Genomic DNA, 22,359 nt, shown 5'->3' with positions numbered 1-22,359 from the left:
GTGCAGTGTAAGAAAAGAGAGTTTATATGCATTGCATTCAATAAAATTTGCCGCTTTCCAGAGTCTTCAGGGATTATTATAGGCACCAACATGAATAAGTTACTAATACTGCCACTACTTTGTGATTGATTGAACCCTGCAAATAATGTTTGAAACTAAATAGATGTCATATGGTTTCCGACCAGCAAAACAACTTTGTTTCACCATTATCCATAAATCATTCCCATTTTACTTACCTGTTCGTTTTCTTTCTTTGGAGTATAATACATAACACAGAAGCACATTTTCTTCATTTCTTTTATCCATGTTTGTTTAGCCATGATAGTTTTCCTCTCCATTTGGATTGTTCACTCGGTACACAATTCTGGGTTGAAATTGTTCGCTTGGGGAGTGCATGCTGTGTGTCTTCATGATTGAATAAAACAACTGCTAACATAATAATAAAGGTGCACAAGCATAATTTTAAATAAATAAACCGTTGCTTACCTAACTTTTTGGATCTTGGTCTATAGAATTAAAACAGTTGCTTCAAGCAACAAGGAAACAACCAGGACTGCAATACAGCTTAACAGTGCATATGAACCACCATAAGGAAATTTAATTTCATCCGTATCTAAAATTAACAAGGAATCAAGAAACATGCAAACTGACTCAAAACCAGAACTTTGTGCATAACCTGAAGGAATGGTCCTGCACAATTGCCCTGAAACAATTGAAAGAATGATACATGACAATGTACGAAATCTGAACCACAAAGAAAATCTGAGTACTAAACAGACCAAAGTAGGTGAATATATAGTGTCCTGCTAATGTCACTATTATGCTCTCCTCTCTTTCTCTGCTTCATTGAGGGAAAAAGCACGCCTTATTTATCACATAAATCTTAATTTCTTATCAACATTTACCCTCTCAAACATTTGTACACTCATCCTAAACCAGTAAGCTACAAGATGATCTGAAATCCTACTTTATTTACATGAAACAGAGGAGCTTCCATACATGTATGACAAAAAGTGAAAATTTGGAAAACCCTACAAGGAAAATACCCTATTGAAAAGAAGTTCAAACTTAACTTTGAAGGAAGCTTCTTCATCCTAGAATGTCATGATTTTCCAATGCATGTAGAGAACAAGAAGCTGAGTTTTGACAAGAAGTTTTTCTTTCCAGCACTCTTCTTAGAAGTTTGTATAAGTGATTTCCTTGTTTTGATAGAGGAGCTTTCTTCATTAAATGATGTCATTGTGCTATATACAATCTTAGGAGAAGACTTCCATGAATAATCCTTGAACCGCTGCTCTCTGAAATGCTCTAGTAATTTCAGCGCTTTATCTCTCCCATCTGGGCTTCCATCAACAGAAATATGAACTAAAGATGGGATCACACCTTCTCTTAATACCAATTGACTGTGCTCAAAACTATTTGTACACAACAATAAAAGAATGTTCGCTGCTTGCTCTTGTTCTTCAGAGGTGCCTGTGTCAAGCAGTTCTGCCATGGCCAGAACACAGCCTTCCGTTCCAGCAATTACTGCTCTGCCCTCTTCAGTACCAGCCAGGTTATTCAAAATTGAGATGCATTTACCTCTAAGTTCACTAACACCAAAAAGACCAACCAGCTCAGATACAGATGCCACAGATAACATATTGGACCACTTCCAAAAGATTGTCAACAGATTGTAGAGAATATTTAGGGCATCATGCCTACAATGCTCATATCTTGATTCGAGGAGTTCCAAAAGAAGAGGAATTACCCCAGAAGAAACAAAGCTAGCTTTGTTGTCATCCAAGCTGGATAATGTTAGCAAAACTGCTACTGCTATTTCTGTTATTTCAGAATGAATCAGATCCAACAAAATGGGCAGTGCTCCTGCAGATACGATCAATATCTTGTTCCTGTAGCCAATTTTAAGAAAATACATGAGAAGAAAAAACAGATAATGACCACATATAACTTCATACATATAAAAACCGTTCTCACTAGTAAACAATCATTCTCTACCTGTCAACTTTGGCAACATTCAAAAGTGCCAGAGCTCCAATCTTTTGTGCCTTGATATCAGAGGCATCAATTGCCGAACGCAAAAAACTCACAATAGGAGGGATAAGTCCATTAGCAACAATGTTACAGCAAGCCTTGTCATCATCCTCTGACAGACACTTGACCTCCTCAACTGCTCTTGATTGTGATTCTAGTGGTGGTGTTGTCAGGCTTGTGAGAAGCCTTTCATACTTTGAACAATCATCTTCATCTGTATTCTCAGACTTGATCATATCACAAGGCCGGGAGACACTAGTATCAGACATTTTACTTGATTCCTCATTCTCCTGCAGAAATATGGAATCACAGTGATAATTAACACCCAAATGGCCAGTTGTTATATCATCATCATCTTCCTTGAGAACGCGTGCATCTTGGTTGTCTTCCAATGGGCTCATTTTGATCTCTTTCACAGAGTCATCATGTTGATATGTGATGTCAACAGAGTCTGATGGGTCTAATCTCAAAGGAGATGTAGGAAGAGGTCGAGTAATTGGATCTGGAACCTTGACTCCATGTTTTTCACACCAACTGACAATCAGACCTTTGATACAGTAGTTAGGAGTAATGGAAAGATATGACAATTTTTGCTGAGATTTTGGGCATGTATCGTGGTTCTCACTAAACTACTTCTCTATACACGCTCGTTCATATGTTTGGCCAGATGCAATGACTACAGGATCAGACATTAGCTGCAAGGAAATTGGACATCTATATTCCTCAGGAGGTACTGGTGCACCCCCTGAACTGCTATTGGTTTCTTTAGCAGCTAAGTTAAATGACCAATGTCTGGATCCATACTGGTCATCTTTCCTTTCCACACTTACTTCACTTGCAATTTCTCTACCTGATTCCAAACATGGATCTGAATTCCGAGAACCATTATCTAGAGAAATATAGCTGACCTTGGCATACTTTCTTAGAATATTTAGGAGGTAAGCAACAATAGAAACCTTCTTCTGATCTCCCTCAGCCTGGGCTTTATCAAGCAGCTTCTTTAGAGCTCTTCTCTCTGTTAACACAGCTTTTGGAGATATTATGCCTAACCTATTAGCTACCTGATGGAAAACCTCTAGTTGTGATGTATCATCCCAACTGCCAGAACTATGCTGCAGCAGTGCAATAATATCAATACCAATTTCCATCTCTGATGGTTCTAATGCAAATGTCATCTCTTCAAGCTCTTCAACAATTTCAGCTATCTGCATTTAAGATTTGACACCCTTCAGTGAAATTTAGTCACGATTACCAATATCTAAAAACTTTGCTTTCACAAAAATGCCTTATTTGTGCATTTTACAACGGAAAGCTTAAAAAAATGAAAATAAAAATAAGGAAAAAACATAACGTTGAGATAATAGGTTTCCCAAGTGATGACACTATCATACTGAACAAAAAATGTCAAGTATGGAAATGCTTTGATTTCAGAATAATAATAACAGAGTTTAAATCATAAAATTAAATACAGTTTTTCAATCTGGCCATGGTAAAAGCAATACAGCAATATGAGTGATCTCTTCCCTTTGTTTCTTTCCTGTTTGAACAAAAACATTTAGAAAGCAATAACAGCACCACAGTTTTAAGAACAATAATTATCACAAATGTTCTAGAACAAATCTCCCTCTCTGGTAGACAGCTACCTCTTGACATAATAATGTCATATGCCTTTTATCTAAGTTCAGACAATAGACCATGAGAGTTTTTTACATTATCTTAGAGACATTTTCTATGACCTCTATGTCAATGCTTTGCTCTATCATGATTTTATCAAGAGAACATGACCAGCTAGACACGTTAAAAATACTCTTTTAGAGTAAATGGAATTCTATAGTCTATACTACAGGCATTCAAAAATTATATAAAATTATAAATATCATATGGCAGTCTAAGTAGCACTTTTGTAGGACAGTCACAATTTATGGGTGCTAAACATATGACCAACAATGGAGAAATCTCAGACTTGTTGGACATATGAATAACACTTCTGTATTAACACTGCAATTTTAGAAGCAAACGCCTAAGACTATCTCACATGCTTCAGAATCTCACAGGAAAAAATCTGACTTACTGAAACAGAGTACATTGAATAGATTTTTTCCTCTTGGGGTCAAAATTAAATACACTTTTATTGAACCAGGAAGATCCCTTCGAAATGGGATCAAGTAGGCATATAAGCATACAAGATGCAAAGCTTGAAGATGCTTTGAGTGCCATGCATAAAAAGAGTAATACATCAGAATTGCACAAGTTTCAAAAAATGTCAAAGTATTATTCTTAAATTATGCAAAGTGCAGTTTAACATAAAAATTATAAAAGCCAATTTAATATGCAACTTTTACATGGTGGATGTTTTCATAGAGTCTGTTTAAGTATTCACAGGCGTACATATGGCAAAAATGTTGAGCAAGATGTTATTAAACATTAACGTTGGTAAAATTTAACCCACGAGTAATGTTCGTTACTAAAGGAAGCCTCATGGAGTTTCATCCATAGATTACCCACTGTCCAAAAAAATTCAGAGTCATTATGACCTAAATCAAGTTTAATTTGTGATATTACAAATTACTTTCATTTTATTTGTTGTAAGTAATGTGCACCATCAGCCAAATTCATATTCATAGATTACACTCTGCATTTCTACATACAATCATGCTTGATTTACACACCTGCTTGGCTAGGTTTCGCGGCACCATGGATTGAAGATGGCTTAGATTTTGAGCAAGTGAACCTTTTATCCTTGTAAATTTTGCCAGGATTGAGTCCCCGGTAACAGCCTGAGAAAGCATGCACCTCAATATCAAAATGAAGCATAAATCTGAAAACAATCCAAGATTCCAAGGCATCTGCACATTCTAGAATTTAAAGAATTATTCTGAGAAACAATAATGTATAAGCCACCTTTCTAAATTCATTTAATCAGATGTAGTACAATCACTTTTCCACAATCTTAGTTTTATTTTCCTAATATTAGAATGCAAGATTATTTTCTCTCAAGACTATCAATTTATCCCCCTTTGTATTTGATTGGAAGGAGAAAGAACATACCAAGTATAGTTTGCTACATTCGGCACAGTACTGAAGAAGGGCTGTTGCCTTATCAAGTGCAAGGTGCAGAGCACACAAGGACTGTATGCCTGGCATGCATCTTGGCTGCACTGCCTCTAAAGATGGAAATATTTTAACAATCTTATAGGCAAGTCTACCAAGTTTCATACACAATCCTCCATGTAGCTGCATATGTACCAATAAGTACAAAAAATGTCAGATTTTTTGGTCTTTCCGATGCTCCTTTCTCAATCTCTTGTAGCTATCCATAAAAGTTCGACCAGAAAGATCATAAAATATTCTATCCATTTCATATTAGCATCCATAAATGCAAAGTTCCTTGTGACAGAATAGCACTTAAATTGATAATAGCAGATCATGTACATTGATGCACCTACTTCATAACACAAAAAATGTTAAATGATATTGGAATACTGCAGATAAAACATAACAAATAAAATATCCCCGCTACCTATCTCCCTTGGTATGAAGAACATATATAGTCAGAACAATTGAAAATTCATATGTGCGTCTGTGCAGGTATGACAGGCAGGTTCATGTAGCAATGAAAGAAAGTTTTAAAAGAAAATGAACAAGTAATATTCTGAAATACAAAACCAAAGCACAGGATACCAAGGGCACTAGGAAAAGAAAGAAAAAATGCATGTCCAGTAGAACAAGACTAAATCTAGAATCTGTAACTGATTAAAAAAAAATGTTTCCAAGTTACTTGTCACTTTAATCTCCAACAAACTACACTAGAACACTGCAAATGTACCACAAAAAGTACATCCACACTACAGCATAACTGTATTTAAATATAAGCTTAAAAGCAAAGTCTAAAAGACATTTTTTTGGTCCCACTAGAATTCTTACAACTTATTTGCAAACAACTGTGATATCTTTTGCAATTCAACTAGAAAAAAGACATACCTTTGCATCATTAGCTGCTAACAAGACTTGCTCAACAGAAGCGCCCATGGTCCTTGTCCAATATGAAATGTGGCATTAGAATACTGCACTTTAACAGGCATGCAATACAATGTAAGAAATCTCTGTACAAAGCATAAAATAATACAACATGAGATAACTCTCTCTCTTTCTCACATTTTTACATAGTAAGGTCTTAGATGTTAGTTATTCAACACTATTCTTCAGTATACTTTATAGCAAGAATTATGATTCAAGAAATTTTACAGTGATTGGTATAAAGAAAAAGGGATTAGGAAAGTGAATAGGGATGTGTAGGCCCAAGAATGATGCCAAGTTCTAGCTGACAGAAGGAGTGGAAGTGGGAGAGATATATAATTATGTGATGTGTAATAAAGTTTATATAATGTTCAAATAGAGTTGGAACAAAATTGAGCAAAGAAGAAAAGGCCTCAAGTGGGAGCCAAACTGTAGCTAGGGAAGAATAGGCCGCAGGGAGAGAGCAAAGTTAATTCATAATGTCTTGAGTGATTAAATTTTGATTTAGACTAAATTGCTCATTGCATAATTCAACCCATTCTAATCGACAAACTATTTATGATGAAATTGCACTAAATAAGTTTTGTTTGGCTATGTGATAAATGTAACTTCTTTCAGTTTCCTGTTCATTCCATGAACCTTGCGGTATTATCTTCTTTGGCTTAAATTAGTATAAAGGAGATTTTTTATTCTACATCTTAAAATTTTAGAAACTGAAGTTTACCTTAGGTAAATAACTTCATTGAAATGGCTAGATCTAAGAAAAGAATTCAAAAAATGTAACAGACTCTACACCAACAATGGGTGCTCGACAATCCGAATTTTTGTGGGTGACCAAATTTTGAAGTTAGATCTCTTCCAGGACATACAGGGTAGCAAAAAAGTTCATCAATATACATACACTGTAGCATTAGAGGAATTGCTAAAGAATGTGTTGTGTTTAAATTGTCAAGAAATGCCAGCAAGCATTCTATATATTGAAGCAGAAACTTGTCAAAGCTCGTAGTCAAAGTCATTCCATGTCCATGCTTGGCACTATTCTCCCTCAACAAACGAGGGAAACATAGACCACCCAACTTTTTATTCAATTCAAAAACCAAAATATGCTGAAAGGAAATTTTTAAATGCAAAAATGAAAGGATTTGGCTATGGTGTTTGCTCTACAGAAATTCTCAAAATAAGTTTTTTGTTGATTGATACACTCAATATCAAGTCACTCACACTAACATACAAGCTTCTACAAGCCTCACGCAATTTCTCTATTATCATCAGCAGTAGCCCATCCATATAATTGCAAACAATTGGTGAACTATGAAGTGTTATGACCCTAACGGAGGTATATATAGGGTTAAATGTCAATGTAGTCGGTCAGCCTGATAGTTGGCTCACATATGCAATGAGTGAAAACATGTATATATATGAGTCAGTACAGTCATTATTGCACACATTGACTTGTGATTTGACTATATGGATGTATTTGGATTATTTGGGATTTATCCTCCTAATGTACAAGGTGTAATTGTTTAACTCATAATTGTTATCACACTGGGTGTTGTACTCCAGGCCTATATTTAGTAGATGTTGTCTGTACACATATTATTGTGCTAGTTTAAGCATTGGGTTCATAGTATTTGGTATCAGAGCAAACAATTGTTAGAATGGGCACCTCCAAACATCACATAGCATGGTTTTATCTCTAGTTTGGCTAGAGAAATCCAAATTAAGTCGAACTTGAAATTTTGGAAGGAAAACATCTGTTACTATATCTGGTCCAAATTTCAGCAGCATGGGCATGGGAATAGCAGTGTCAGTCTGTACAAGTCGGTGCTTCTTTTAATCTTAAAAACTGGATGAAATTAGTAAGGTTCACTAAAAAGGCATATTTTGAGATTACAAGGCCTAATCGAAGTGAGACCAGTGAAATTGAAAGAAGATGTAATAAAGTGTTACAAGGCCAAAAATCACAATTGTGGGTGTGAAATTTGAAGATTTATCATCCATATAACCGCACTCTCCATAGTAAGGGTGCATATAGCAAAAATAGCACCAAGTGCAATCCATCTCTCAACCAAAAATATAACAGCAAAGAGGTTCGAGATGGCCTCTAGAGTCCCAAAAAAAATATGCTGCAATACATACCTACATATCAACAAAATCATTGCCTATACTGGGATCCTCGTCATCAATATCGCCCTCTAGGCATTAAAATAAGATAGAAAAAGCTTAACATGTCAAATCGAGATATTGTTTGAATGTAAGTACATTTTTACTAGGGTCATGACAGAGGATTTCAACAATCAATGCCACCAACATTGAGGCACGTAGAAGGCTCAGTGCTCTTCATTAAAGGCTAGTTCCAAACCCTCATACATGACAGAATCCAATGAAAACATTGCAATCCCCCACAATCTTGAAATCCCAAAAATTGTCAAGTCTGTTGAATTTTGAATGGGATTAAAATTCTACTTTCTCCATATGAAATCCAATAAGGTTGGAATCACACTCAAACATCTTGAAACAATTAATGGTAATTTCATTTTCATCCTTTTACTTTAAGAATTTAACATTACCATTGATTACATAGCATTAGTAGAGCCTTATGGTTGAATATTAAGTTGCCCCACTCATAAATTATTGTTTTTTTTAAATATTTGCATTCCAAGGGTCATTGATTACATTGTATCAGTAGAGCCTTATGGTTGAATATTAAGTTGCCCCACTCATAAATTATTGTTTTTTTTTTAATATTTGCATTTCAAGGGTCATTGATTACATTGTACAAAACCAGTCGGTTACATACAGAACCAATTGGTTTCGTACAAAACCAATCGGTTACATACAGAACCAATTGGTTTCGTACAAAACCAATCGGTTCCATACAAAACCAGCCAATTCTATACAGAAGCTAGTGGGTTCAGTACCAAACCAGCCTTTTCCGGTTCTATGCCATCGATCTAACTAGTTAGGGCCCGAAAATTGTTGAAAAGTGTAACTAGGTTCGGCCTTCATAATGACGTGTAATTGTGATTTTATGTAATTGATGTAAAGAAGAAAAATAAAATTATTTTTGTAATGCTTGTGACATGGGTTTCATGAGTAGGGAATTTTACTTTTAGTAATGGCTCCCATTGTGAGCCCTTAGGATTGGTCATAAAGTCAAAGATAGTCAATGTCATGTATGAAGGACGCTTCTTGGGCATGTTATATTTGTATATGAGTCAATGAAAATGTAAAATAGCCCGCCAAGACCAAGCTCAAGCATCTACTTCAAGTCATCCTTATATAAAATGATGAATTTGCTCCAATAGACATGTCGACTCACCCACTATTCAAGTCGGCTTATTATGGAGGCTCCAACAACTATAAATAGGGCAGCTCGGCCTCATTTCAAAGCAAGAATTTCAATCATCAAGAAGTCTGCAATAGGAAGTGTGAAGTTCATCAAGGAGGCCTATAACCAAGCGAAGGAAGGGAGAAGATAAACCAAGGTCTTTTCTAATCTGTTTTAGGGCTATCTCTTGTCACACGTGCGAAGAAAGGAGGCTGCATCTGTTGCAGAAGAAACCAAGAAGAACCGAGGTCTACAAGATCACTTGTGAAGTCAATTCAGCAAGCTGAGTTGGAGAAGATAGCTATTCAGTCCAAGCGAAGAAGGTTAAGGGATTGGATCACCATATATCTCTCTCATGAGTGTTGCAACTAGGGTTTCCAAGGAGGCTGAAATAAGGTGCAGATCTGAAGCAGAAGGAAGCCGAAGTTGAAGGGTAGCCGAGAAGGAGGAAGGAACATAAGTTTGACTATTGTTGACTAAGGCAAGAAGGATCTCATCAAGGAAGCTTTGTATCTTGGTCTTGGAGTGGCAAATAGGTCAAGGGTCTTGGTCTTGGACCTTGGTATTCGTTAATTGAAGTCTCTATAAGAAGAAGAATTTGTTCGGGTTTTCCTCTCAAGTGAGAGAGGTTTTGGCCCTGCCTAGTAACCTATATTTTGTGTCTCTTGTCTCTTTATGGTTTATGCATTGATAGTTGTTTGATGAAGAATAACACTATAATAACATAACTAAAAGATGATCCTAATCTAGGAAGTAAAAAGCATTCACAAGCAATTATCAATAGAGGAAAAATCACTTAATCTCCATGCCCCAGATTTCTCAACAAAAATCACTGGACTAGTTGTCCAGTCTAGTCTTGATAACATTGTTCTAGCTAAGAATAGGCTCCTCCCAAGCAATGCTTGCATGATCCACCTACAAGTGTGAGAATTCAAAGCATTCAAAAATGATCTAGCACTCCATGTCAAAACTACAATAGATATGTTACAAACGCTCTCGCTTCCTCCTCGACAAGTGCATTTCAAATTGCCACAACAGAGACAATTTCCAACCAAATTTCTATATCTATAACAAATTCCTGCAATTTATTGTGTAACGTTCGAGATGTTAAAAACGTAGGTCACTTGAAAAACTTCCAATATGCAAGCATCTTATCCAAGCTTCCAACAAAATGTTCCTTTCCCTTGAGGTAAACTATATCACTTTCATATATAGTCTTCCATGGGCATAAACAATATCTTTGAAAGCTACAAACCTTCCTCTTGGTGCCTTAGTTTTTCACGTGTCAACTTTTCCTAGCAAGGAATCACCTATGGGGAATTGTATACCTCCAAATACAAGCAAAAGCATAGCATTGCATGCACTAATCTCTAAATGATTTTGTTCGTTCAAAAACATGATACTATCTATTATTGTTATTTGGCCCACACTAGTAGACAAGAACTACTAATACCCAGGTTTGCTAATGGAATTGCATTTCACTTGGGCTTCAATGAAATATATGGCACTTGTACATAAATAAAAGAGGGGAAACTTCTCAGATGGGTTTATCTTAGGTGGTTCAGAGGAATGATTGTCATCCTTCCCACCCAGATTCAATTCCCGCAAGTGACATTTGAGCTCATAACAAGTATATTATTGTAATTTGTAATGGCTTGAGCCTCATCATTGATGGGCTTTGTGTCCTAAACACTCTAGGGTTTACCCTAGGTCCCATCCTCAATATGAGGGGAAGTGTTTGGGGGTTCTACCCAGGAATGTAACCTAGAAAATAAATAAATATAAGAGATAATACTTCTCTTGTTTCGTATATGCAGTTTATATAATGAATAGCATATCTAAGCTCTGATACAATGCAAAATGTGAGAACGACCTAAAAGCCACATAACAAATGTTGAAAACAAATGATGATACCCTAGAGATTCCTCACACACATTGTAGATTCCTATTTCCTAGAAAAATGTCAATGGCAAACTAACCATGAATTTTGAAACAAAATTGAGAAATAACTGTGATTTGACTCTACGAGGTGGCAAGTGCACTGGGGGGGGTTCACTTTCAATCCCTAACTAAATCATGAATTAAGTTTTGAATGGGGCCTAGCAAGAGTTATTTACAATCAAGCTGAGGAACATACCTTATAGCGAGGGTTAAAACTTCTTAATTCAAGGCACATAAGTGAACTAATCATCATTGGGAATTCAGCTCTAATTATCAAATACATGTTTCCTTACCTCATTAGATGGCATTTTAGCAAGAAGGCTCATTTGATGAATCCAACAAGAGGTTAGACACTTTGAGTCAATAGAGTATTCCCACATCCTAAGAGAAAGAAATCAAGAAGTCTATCACATGGCCAAAGAAGCTACTCATCTGGAGTTGTAGAACATTGGTGGCAAAGGGGGGGCTCACCACCACCCCAATTCCTTAATCAATTTGGTTGGATGACTTATCCAAAGTTTTGCATGCCAATTCCTCCCCATGGCAATTGTCATTCCAAATTTATTTTGGTTTGGAAGTCGAGGTCCATTATAATTCTAGTACCATTGCACAGTTCATCTGATATGAGGGAGCAGGTTTATCAACTGTGTTATTGGATCCACGAGGTCTTGACGCTAGATTCATGGATCCACATTTTGGAAATGCATACGGATCCACCCATATCTGCTTAGGATCTACCACGTAAACAGATCCTTCAAACTCAAAAACAGATCCTGTGCTATTGAAATAGATCAATGACAGCTAGTTCTCACGTGTTGAATCCCAATAAAATAACATTAGAGTTTTCGGTTTATTTTTTATTTTTTAAATGATAATTGCCACCTATTTGAAACCCTAAAAAGCAAATATTCTATTTAGATTCTTAGATCACTTATTAGTAATTTGTAGGTTGTATAGTTGTATAAGTTATTAATTACCTATAGGTTGTATGACGCATGATAATGCAAATAGGAAAGGTATGACACAACAAAATTTTAATTTACATAATGCTCCGAAGAAAGCTTTAAGACAATACATAGATAATTATATATATTGTACAAAGGATGGTTGTGTCATAAATAATTTAATTAGATCAATTCCATCCAACTCTAGGTGAACAGTACTTCTAGAACATTATGATACATAGACTATAGCATGTTCTCAAACAATGTACAATATTAATTTGCCATTATAACTAGATGGGAATTTTTAGATTTTAAGGCAAATGTCAAGGAAGATGATAGGTTGATCAAGATGTAGGGTTGAAATATTCAATTGCTAAGCATGTAGAGCCATTTTTGGACATGTAGTTAGACCTATTCTACATCATCATATCAATAGAGTGATCATTGATGAGACACACAATTTTGTATTTACAGTTATCCTTTTTGTATAAAGCATAGTGCATCATGATTTCAATCTTCAGATTTATGAATTATCTAATGATTTTATTCCTATGTGTTGATTGGAGTAGAGAAGAAGTGCTATGCTTGTATAAGCGCTTAGACTAAAAAAAGAACACAGAAGACTGCCAATTTAACAGAATATTAATTTATTTAGCTATTTCCTAAAGTTAGACTTAGGAAAAAGTAAAGTCCCTAAGTTAACTTATGATTTAATCTCAGCCATTGATCACGATTTAATCTCAGTCGTTGAGAAGGAGATTAGGGTTGAGGTTGAAATTATAAGAGGAGATAGAACGAGTTGGTGGCAAGTCAGTTGAGCACAAGCAGGTGTGAGAGCGTAGTGAAGGAAGAGCTAAGAGTTTAGTAATTCACAAAGGTTCAGCTTGCAGGAGAGATTCAGATCAAGTAAAGGCCAAACTGCCTTAGCCCTGAGATCAGTTGCACAGCTCCAGTTCGCATATGTGCACTAGAGGAGAGAATTTGCACTCGTACATGCGAGCAGACATGCAAATTCGCACAGCCTTTTGGTAGATAGAGGAGGCAGTGATCAGATCGATTGATCAGTTGTATTTCTGTGATAAAAGGGAAGTTTCTCCCTTGTAATTTTCAGAAGAAAATCATTTGCTGCAGAAGAATAATAAAACACACAGAGTTGCAGGTTTTCCCCATAGTTGGGGTTTCCTGGGTATGTCTTGTGTTCTATGGTTTGATATGTTTGTCTTCTGATTTATTTTCTGCTGTGCATGTTAAGTTAGAAAACTCAGTATATTTGTGACTTAAGTTCCAGAATATCAGTTATTAACTTATTTGTGTTTCTAGGTTTTTATACTTAGAAGACTGCAAATCAGTTTACTGGGTTTTAAGGAAATTTAACATGGTGTTGTCATTCATGAATGGCTTGATTTTTAACTTTGAATATGTTCTTTAAAATTAAAACATTTATTTTTGTATTTTGAATATGTGGTGTTTTCCCTCCCGTATTCAATCCTGGCTTTTCAAAAATCTGGTAGATCTGTATCCAGATCCAGATCCGTATCCATTTCCGTTTCTTGGTAACTTAGTTTATCACTGTGGTTTTAATTCATCCCCAAGTGAAAATTGGTCAATGAAGACTGATCCAGATGTTCAGCTCACCGGCATTTCTTTGGGTACTCAAGTCTTGGCCCCCTGAAGGAGTGCAGTCTAGTTGATCGTCCAGCAATTTATTTGCAGGAATTCTCAGTCAACAGTTAAGGTAATTCTGAATTTGTTATCCTGGGTTTGTCTACCGTGCAATTTTGACTGTGTATGTCACTCTGTTTCATAGCCCATGTCTAGTCAATAACTGGAGTTGCATGGTAAGTCTGTTAACAGTGGAATGGAATTATTGTCTTAATACTCCAATCAAATTCCGTCTCTTTATGTTCTCCAGCTGCAATTTGGAAGTGAAAGGGTGGGTTTAAGTGTTGCTAGTGGAATTTTGCATTAGTGTTTGGAATTGCGGGATTCTTTGGAGGTTACGTTGTATAATGGATCGCATGGCGAACCATCTTTCAGCTAGGATGATGTCCTCTTTATGAAATTGATAACATCCATTGCACGGTTTGTTATCAAGAATCCCTTATTGGGGATTGTAGGACTTCCATATTTTCTGCTACAAGGAAAATCCATACCCAGGAGGAAAATCACAATAATGAAATGGCAGTTATAATGGAAATACACAGTAAAAGAGGCAACTAGAGAATTTGGAAGCCGAATGCAGTGCTCTGTGTCATCAGATATCAAGTTTGGCCAGGGAGCATCATTCAGCTCCCTCTATATTCAGAAAGTCAATTAGGTCAGATGCTGAGGAGAACCTTGAGGAGACTGTTTACCAGATGCCTAACAGGTATATATAGATGGCATGGACCAGGGACCCCAGCCTTCTGCTCTGGAACAAGAGGAAGCTTGCAGCAAAAATGTTTTTAAATAGTATTCAGATTTCTCATGTTTCTCAGAGTTTTTTTTTTTCCTACACGTACTTTTAAGGATTTATGTGAGTAAAATTTATTGGATGTCATCTGCAAAGGATGGTAATATCTTTATCACAATTATCATGCAAGACTTTGGACTCTTTCTCAGAAGGAAAAAAAAACGTAAAAAAGTCCTCCTTTTGTATCATTATGTTGTCCGGTGAGGCTTAAGCAGCTTTATGATACAAAAGTTAACAGTTCTTGTCAAAAAAAATTAAAAGTGTGATTTGACTCTATAACACGATATTTTTCAACAGATAATTTCATCTCTGACCATAATTATTAAAATGACAGGTGATTGAAAAGGCAGGTCCGGAACTGAGAACAGGAAGCTTGTATGCACTATGGTTTGTTTGGCATCTAAACTTAAATTTTCATATATTTTGGATCAACAACTATTACTTTAGTTGAATACAGTTGTTTGGGAGTACACTACAATGTACTCAACCGAGTTTCCAATTAGCTGGTTGAAATAAACCTCACTTAAGAAAGAAAACCAGTTGTAGGAGACCCCATTCAATCTGAATTTCAATTATTCACTATAGAAGACTGTTATTGGCTGCAATCCAAATGCATCATTGTATTCACCTTTTAAGTGGTTATCTTGATAATCAATCTGACATGTCCATAGAAAACGTCAGAAGTATTCATTGTGTCTTCAGTATTGCCTAGAATTTCCCCAACTAGCAGGTGCCTATTTTGCTCCCTTATAAACAAAATGCTCATAATAATAAATATTAAGAACAATGATGTACCTCAGGCAGCTTCTTTATCATCCATGGCTTTTCAGGCTACCTTCATTTTGTTTCCTTAGCTCAAGGATCCTGATTCCCTCATTACTATTCTTCCTAGAATTTTCATCCTGCCACTTCATTACCATTATTGTCGGTTGCCCACAACCTTGGTCTCAACACTACAGTCATAAACATTGAGATTTCCTAAAAAAATTCACCATCTTGTTGCCACACATCTAGGTATGCAGGATGAGATAAAGAAAGCCATTGAGCAAATCCGCAAAAGAGTGCACGTACCAAGTCAGAGATGTACTTCACAACTCATTTCTACCCTAATGAATGTTCAAAAGAACAAAAGCTTTTTGGCAGAATTCACAAAAGATATTAAGTACCAAGTCAAAAAAAGAAATTTTTCCATGAACTTACAACTCTTTCTGTAGTCCAATAAACGTTCTAGGAACGAATGTCACCGAAAACATCCCTAAAGCAATATCTACGAAACAGTGAGCCACAGAACCTCAGAAATTAATATAATTTCTTGACAGTTCATCCTCCAAAATTTTGAGAATAATAAGAAATAATTCAGGCTGAACTCATACAGTACCTCACATTGAATTGGTAACCAAAATCTGGATTTGAATCCCACTGCTCACTGGTTTAAACGACTAGGGCATAACCATTGTTCTTAAAGAGGATTATAAAGCAACCATTTCAACAGTGCGATTAGTTTTTGATCTCTGTATAGACCTCATGGAATTGAATTAGGTTGTGAATCTCAATTTAACGCGTTGTTATGCGAGAACAGTGGCCAACTTTGACTTCATTGTCCAGGACCAATAATACCGTTCCATGCATCGTACCTTTTCTCCATTTCTTGAATCTCCTAAGCAATGAGCTCTTAATACTACAAATCTAATGACATAGATTGTATATCCATGACCCAAGGCCAATACGAACCGAAAAACACACAAGAGATGGGTTTGGCCTAATTGCAAATAGAACTCGGTCTCTACTACATCCCTGAGATCGGTTTGGCCTAATTGCATAACTAACTCGTTCTCTACAGCATCAATATTTGGTACACAGTGCTGACAAAAATTGACAATGAAATCTCCTAAATTAGCAACGATTCAAGAAAACCCTTTAACCTAAGATGGAATCATAAAATAGGCATTGCTTCCTCTCAATTAAACAATAAGCAAACCAGCCAGAACATGGATTAGCCCATTAATCAAATCTAGTTTCTACTTTTACCCATTAGCTAATCAAGTTTAGAAATACACAAAACACGAGCTCCTTCTCATGGCATCACATATAGAAAATGCTAAGAATATTTTCTCCCGTGATTCCTCCAATCCCAAAGGGGAAAACATAAAGAAAATGACAAAAGCTGATTAGAATGGAACAATGAATGATACCTGATGGCCTGATAAGATCAAATTTCGCCTGCTGGGTCTCCCTCCAACCACGGCCTGATAAAAATTTTGAAAAATAACAAATTTATTCGCGGTACCAGCTGCTTCTGTCAATCCAAAAACGTACTCAAAAGACCATTCACAATGACTTTTCTCAATATAGATCCCTTTGCATCCCATAAGCTGTAAATGTCCCGAGCTTTTCAATAAATGGGCTGATTTCAATCCCTTTCGAAAGCCTCTGTGAACTGAAACTTAGCGAACTTACAATCATGGGTCCCGTGGAATTTCTATCCGAAGCCGAAACATGATCAACATGAATCCAAATATTGACAAATGCATGCATTGGGGACTTCACGGATATTCAACGACATCCTCGCAAAGGTAAAAAAAATTAATGGTTCTTGGGGAGTTTATGGCGATTATTTGAGTTTCTGCAATAATGTGATTCGCAGAGGACGATTCGAAAAGGAAGAGGGAGAGAGAACATGTCCACGTCACACACGTCACGGCGGTTTTCAGCGCGTTGAGAACATTTTCCAGGGAGTTTCCAGCAGTGCGTGGTTTCTCCTCTGTCGACATCTCTCGCCGAAGTAAAATATTATTTTATTCTTGATTAATATATTATCTCTAGAAAGGCTTGATACTTTTTCGACTATGTATTTTTAGGGTTTGGTGCAGAATGATATGAAAAAGTAATCGATTAATTAATGGTGGTGAGAGAAAGCGGGGATGTCTTCTGATGGTCGAGCAAATCTCTGGTCGCATTTTAACGGAAAAGATTCTCGGCGCTCTGTAAATTTTGAATGAACGTAATATAATTTTAATTTTATAATTGTACAGATAAATAGGAAAAAATTGATTAACTTTACCATGATTTTAATATATAAAAAAATAATTGTACAGTTTTATGGAAAAATTTTGATTAATTGTACGATGATATATATATATATATAATTCATTAAATTTAAATAAAAATAATTAATAATATATATATAATTTACGAATTTTGCCGTACTAATTTATTATTTTTCACTGGTAATAGAAAAACAAATCGAGGGATGTGCGTTTGCAGTTTGATTTGCTGATATGATGTGCACACATTCCTTATATTTTTCTAATACATATTTGCTCATATATTTTCAACTATGAATAATTCACTACAATTACCAAAGGTAGACCTAACACAATTACTCTACAGAGCCTCTATGAGTACATAGAGTCTTTAGAGAAACATAGAGAAGAAAGAAAAGTCAAGCTACAACAGAGTTAGCAGCCATGCCGGAAAATAAATTTACATCTCTTGAAGACAAAATCCAAACACAAATAGAAAATAAAATAGAACTATTGGAGAATAAAATGGAGGCAATGGACACTAGGTTGCAAGTTATAGAAAAACAAAACCAAGATATGAACCAAACATCCCAACAAGTAGATGTTGATACTTTAGAGAGTCTTAAAATGAAGGACATGATTAAAGAGCTAGAAGAAAAAGTTAATAGCCGCCTCACCCTAAATAGTGTGGCAGATAAATTAGATATCAAACCAATTAAAGATGAAATGAAAAAATTGATAGAATTAGACCATGAGCGTAACAAAAGGGCCTTGAACCTTATAATCTTCGGTTTGAAAGAGGAGGTAGACGAGGATACTTTAGCCATAACCCAGACATAATTACATAACAGATTACAAATTGAAACAACGTGTCTCACAGAAGCAACAAGGTTGGGAAAACTAACTCAGAATAAAGGAACATTGATCCGAATAAAGGTGAGCTCTACTGGCCATAAGTATGACATACTTAATAAAACCTCAAGTCTAAAAGGAACGGAAATATTTATAAATGAAGATCTCATTCCAGAAGATCAAACAGAATTGAGAAAGGAGGTTCAAAAGGTAAAGGAAGCTAGGAAGGAAAATGGGCAATAATCAGAAATAGAAAAGTCGTTATTCGAGATAGAAACCAAAAAGATAATAATAAATAGCAATTCAACATGCTCTGGATTCTTTCTTGGAACTGTCGGGGCTTTCCATGGAACAAAAGCCCCAAGCTAAGTTGGATCTCGAATGATGTTGATATTATTTTGCTTGTTGAAACTTGGGAGCACAAAGAATCTAAGGTCCCTAACATAGATGGCTATACATTATGGTCTACCTGGAATAAGCGATCCTCTTGTAGAGGCATTGGGGGTATAGCTTGTTACATTAAGAAGAACATCTCTCCCCATTCTAGGATTTATAAAACGACCCTTACAACCAATATAGTTGGATAAAAATTACTGAAATTTATGATAAAAAGACCTACATAGCAATCTGTTATTTCCCCCCCATCAATTCTAACTTCTATAAGAAAAAGAATCTAGATAAAAATAGTCCTTACAATGGTTTAGAGAATGATATTTCTAGCCTAAGGAATGAAGGCAATATCCTTTTAATGGGTGACTTTAATGCTCGAACTTCAAGCAACCAAGTTATTCTACTAAGCAATCATTCCAACCGTAATCCTCTTTGGTTAGACAAAGACCTTCCTCTAACTAGCCAGTACAAAAGGAGCTCTGAAGACCTCGGGGAGAATTTGTTTGGGTCGGAGCTAGTCAAGCTCTGTAATGCTCAGGATCTCATAATTTGCAACAATCTAAAGAAGTGGCCCAATTCTAGCCAAATGACCTGCATCCATGGGCTTGGTAGCAGCGTGGTAGACTATGTTATCTCCGATCTCCCTCTATACAACAAATAACAAATTTTGACATCTTAAACGACCACAAGCCTGACTCTGATCATAGGCCTTTACTTATAACTCTCAATTTTGTCATGCATAGAGATCCCATAGAAGACAATCCTTATAGCCAAAAGAAGTTAATCTTTGATAGAAATAAAAAAAAAGATCTCTTTCTAAATGAGTTAAAAACTAATTTGCTTCCTTTATCTAGTATAGACAACATAGAAGATCTCTATCATAATTTTACTACAACCCTCTCATATTCTATTAACAAGTTTTCAATTGAAGTTTCAAGTAATAAAAGAAATAGCAAAACCAACCCATGGTATGACAAAGATTGTAAAAGTGCGAGGAGAGCAATTAAGGAAGTTGTTGATGAATCTCTTAAAATTGGCAACATAAAAATATACAAAGCCCTAACTAAAAGGAAAAAAAGGCAGTGTGTTCGTAAAAGACGAGAATCTCTTACACCTCTCTAAGGTAGCTCCTAAGAAATTCTGGAGGCGGATTCTAACTAGGAAAACTAAAGATAATAATAAAATTGCTTTACATGACTGGAATTCCTATCTTAAAAAGTTGTATGAATCTCCAAATGTCATGGATAACTTTTAAACCCTGCTCACAACGAAATAAGTTTTCTCATTAGAAGACATTGATTTTGGGGTTAATCTCTTGGCTAATGGGAAATCTAAGGACATTGAAGGTTACCAGGCGGAAATCTTAAAAATTGGAGGTCTTGTCCTCATCCCCCACATTCACAAGCTTTTCAATCAAGCGGTCAAGCAAGGGTTCCCTAAACCATGGACTCAATGCCTCATTATCCCTATTTTTAAAAGTGGGGATACAAATAACCCCTCTAATTATCGGACAATTATGATCAGCCATCTCCTAGCCAAGTTATATGGTATTTTTTTGGAAAGGAAGTTGAGCATATGGCTTGAAAGTGAAGGTAAGCGGGCTAAAGGCCAAGCGGGTTTTAGAAAACACCGCTCAACAAGACCACCTCGTTACGCTTAGGATCATTGTGGAGGAATGTCGCAATGATAAATCCAATCTCTTTTGTTGCTTTGTGGACTTTAGAAAGGCTTTCGATACGGTTCTTACAAACAACCTTTAGAACATATTAGAAGAGCTAAAGGTTCCTTTTGAGTTGAGAGTTGCCACTATAAGGTTATACGAGAATGTAATTGCCAAGTTAAAGAGCAATGAGGGGTGATCGAAAGATATTAAGTGTAATATCGGAGTTAAACAAGGTTGCCCCTCTCCCCTACCCTATTTGGCATTTACATCGACAAGCTAGAAGGTTGCTTAGAGGAAGCAGGATGTGTTGGCACGATCTTACTGGGATAGTCATCATCCTTCTTCTCTACGCTGACGATATTGTTCTTCTTGCAAGGTGCCTATCTGATCTTGATAAGCAACTTAGACTTCTTAAGGATTTCTGCTCTACCATGGGTATGATTGTTAACACTGACAAAACAAAAGTTATGATTATCAAATCCAATAAGGACACTTACGCTAATTTTATGTATGACAATAGTAACTTGGAGGAAGTGTCTTCCTACAAGTACTTAGGAATTGATATTCATCACAAGCTCAACTAGAACTATAGCATTGAGAAAAGGATTAATGGGGGATGGAAAGCTTATTTTGGTCATGAAAATAATTGTAAAACGACAAAACTCGTAATGTGGGATAGAAAGAAACTCCTCTTTGAAACTTTAGTCACTTCGGTTATCCTATATGGATGTGAGGTTTGGGGTTGTAGCATCTTTAGAGAATCTTGGAAAAATATTGAGCAAATCCAAAAACGTTTTATAACGTATAGCCTCAAAATTAAAAGCAACACACCCTATCATATTCTCCTTATAGAAGTGGGTCTTTCCCCTATCGAGAGCCTAGCTATGACTAGGCTTCTATTGTACAAGCACAAACTCAATAACATAGGAGACCATAGACTTCCTAAGCTAGCTTTAAATTCCATCCAAAACCACCTAAGGCTCAAACGAGGTTGGTATAAAGACACCAGAGCCTAGTTAAACCATTGGGAAATCGACAAGAATGTTGCATTGCAAAACATTAATAACATAAAAAATATTGTTACTTCTAAGTTCAAAGAAAAAATGTGGTGTGAGAAAGATTTAGCAACTAAAAGAAAATTAAGATATTATAAGGAGGTCATCAACCCCACCCTAGAAGATCAAAAGTATCTCTCTGTTTTAACTAGCTCAAAGAAGAAAATTAATATAGCCAAGATTAGAATGAACTCTCATGAGCTCCATAGTGAAACAAGTCGTTGGGCAGTTCATAAAACACCATGGATAGAAAGCTTCTGCCATCATTGTGAGAATATGAACTTCGAGGATGAAAATCACTTCCTCTTAGAGTGCCCTGCGTACAACCACATTAGATCTCAGTTTCAAAATCTTTGTTGCAATATTGACCTTCCTAGCCTTTTATGATATCAAAATTATAGTGAGCTCAGGAGGCTTTTCTCCAAACTTTTTGAGCATAGGAATAAAATACCAAATCAAACTAAATAATTCATTTCTTTAGGTCTGATAGACCAAAGTTTGGTCTCAATGGACATTAACCATCATCATCATCATCATCATCATATATAATAAAATATATTTGGACTAATTCCATGTGATACTTCTGTTTCTGTTTGTGTAAATAATTGCCACACTGATGTATGTATACTTATGTATGTTTTGTGAATAATTGTCACG

General features: G+C 35.9%; 1 pseudogene across 1 annotated transcript; it reads right to left on the bottom strand.

Annotated features, from left to right (window-relative positions):
• Positions 1 to 578: 578 nt before the first annotated feature.
• LOC149245153 (U-box domain-containing protein 6-like) lies at positions 579 to 17,517 on the bottom strand (annotated as a pseudogene). The gene is made up of 7 exons (XR_016266503.1): positions 17,177 to 17,517; positions 16,912 to 16,965; positions 6,016 to 6,098; positions 5,083 to 5,268; positions 4,704 to 4,811; positions 1,999 to 3,239; positions 579 to 1,892 (listed from the first exon to the last, which is right to left on the bottom strand). The product of XR_016266503.1 is annotated as a U-box domain-containing protein 6-like (transcript).
• Between the last annotated feature and the right edge of the window lie 4,842 nt (positions 17,518 to 22,359).

This window comes from Pinus tabuliformis, chromosome 7 (genome assembly GCF_031772625.1).
Source record: "Pinus tabuliformis cultivar Carrire ecotype Pingquan chromosome 7, CPIR1, whole genome shotgun sequence".
NCBI lineage: Eukaryota > Viridiplantae > Streptophyta > Pinopsida > Pinales > Pinaceae > Pinus > Pinus tabuliformis.
This window is presented reverse-complemented; position numbering and strand designations above follow the sequence as displayed.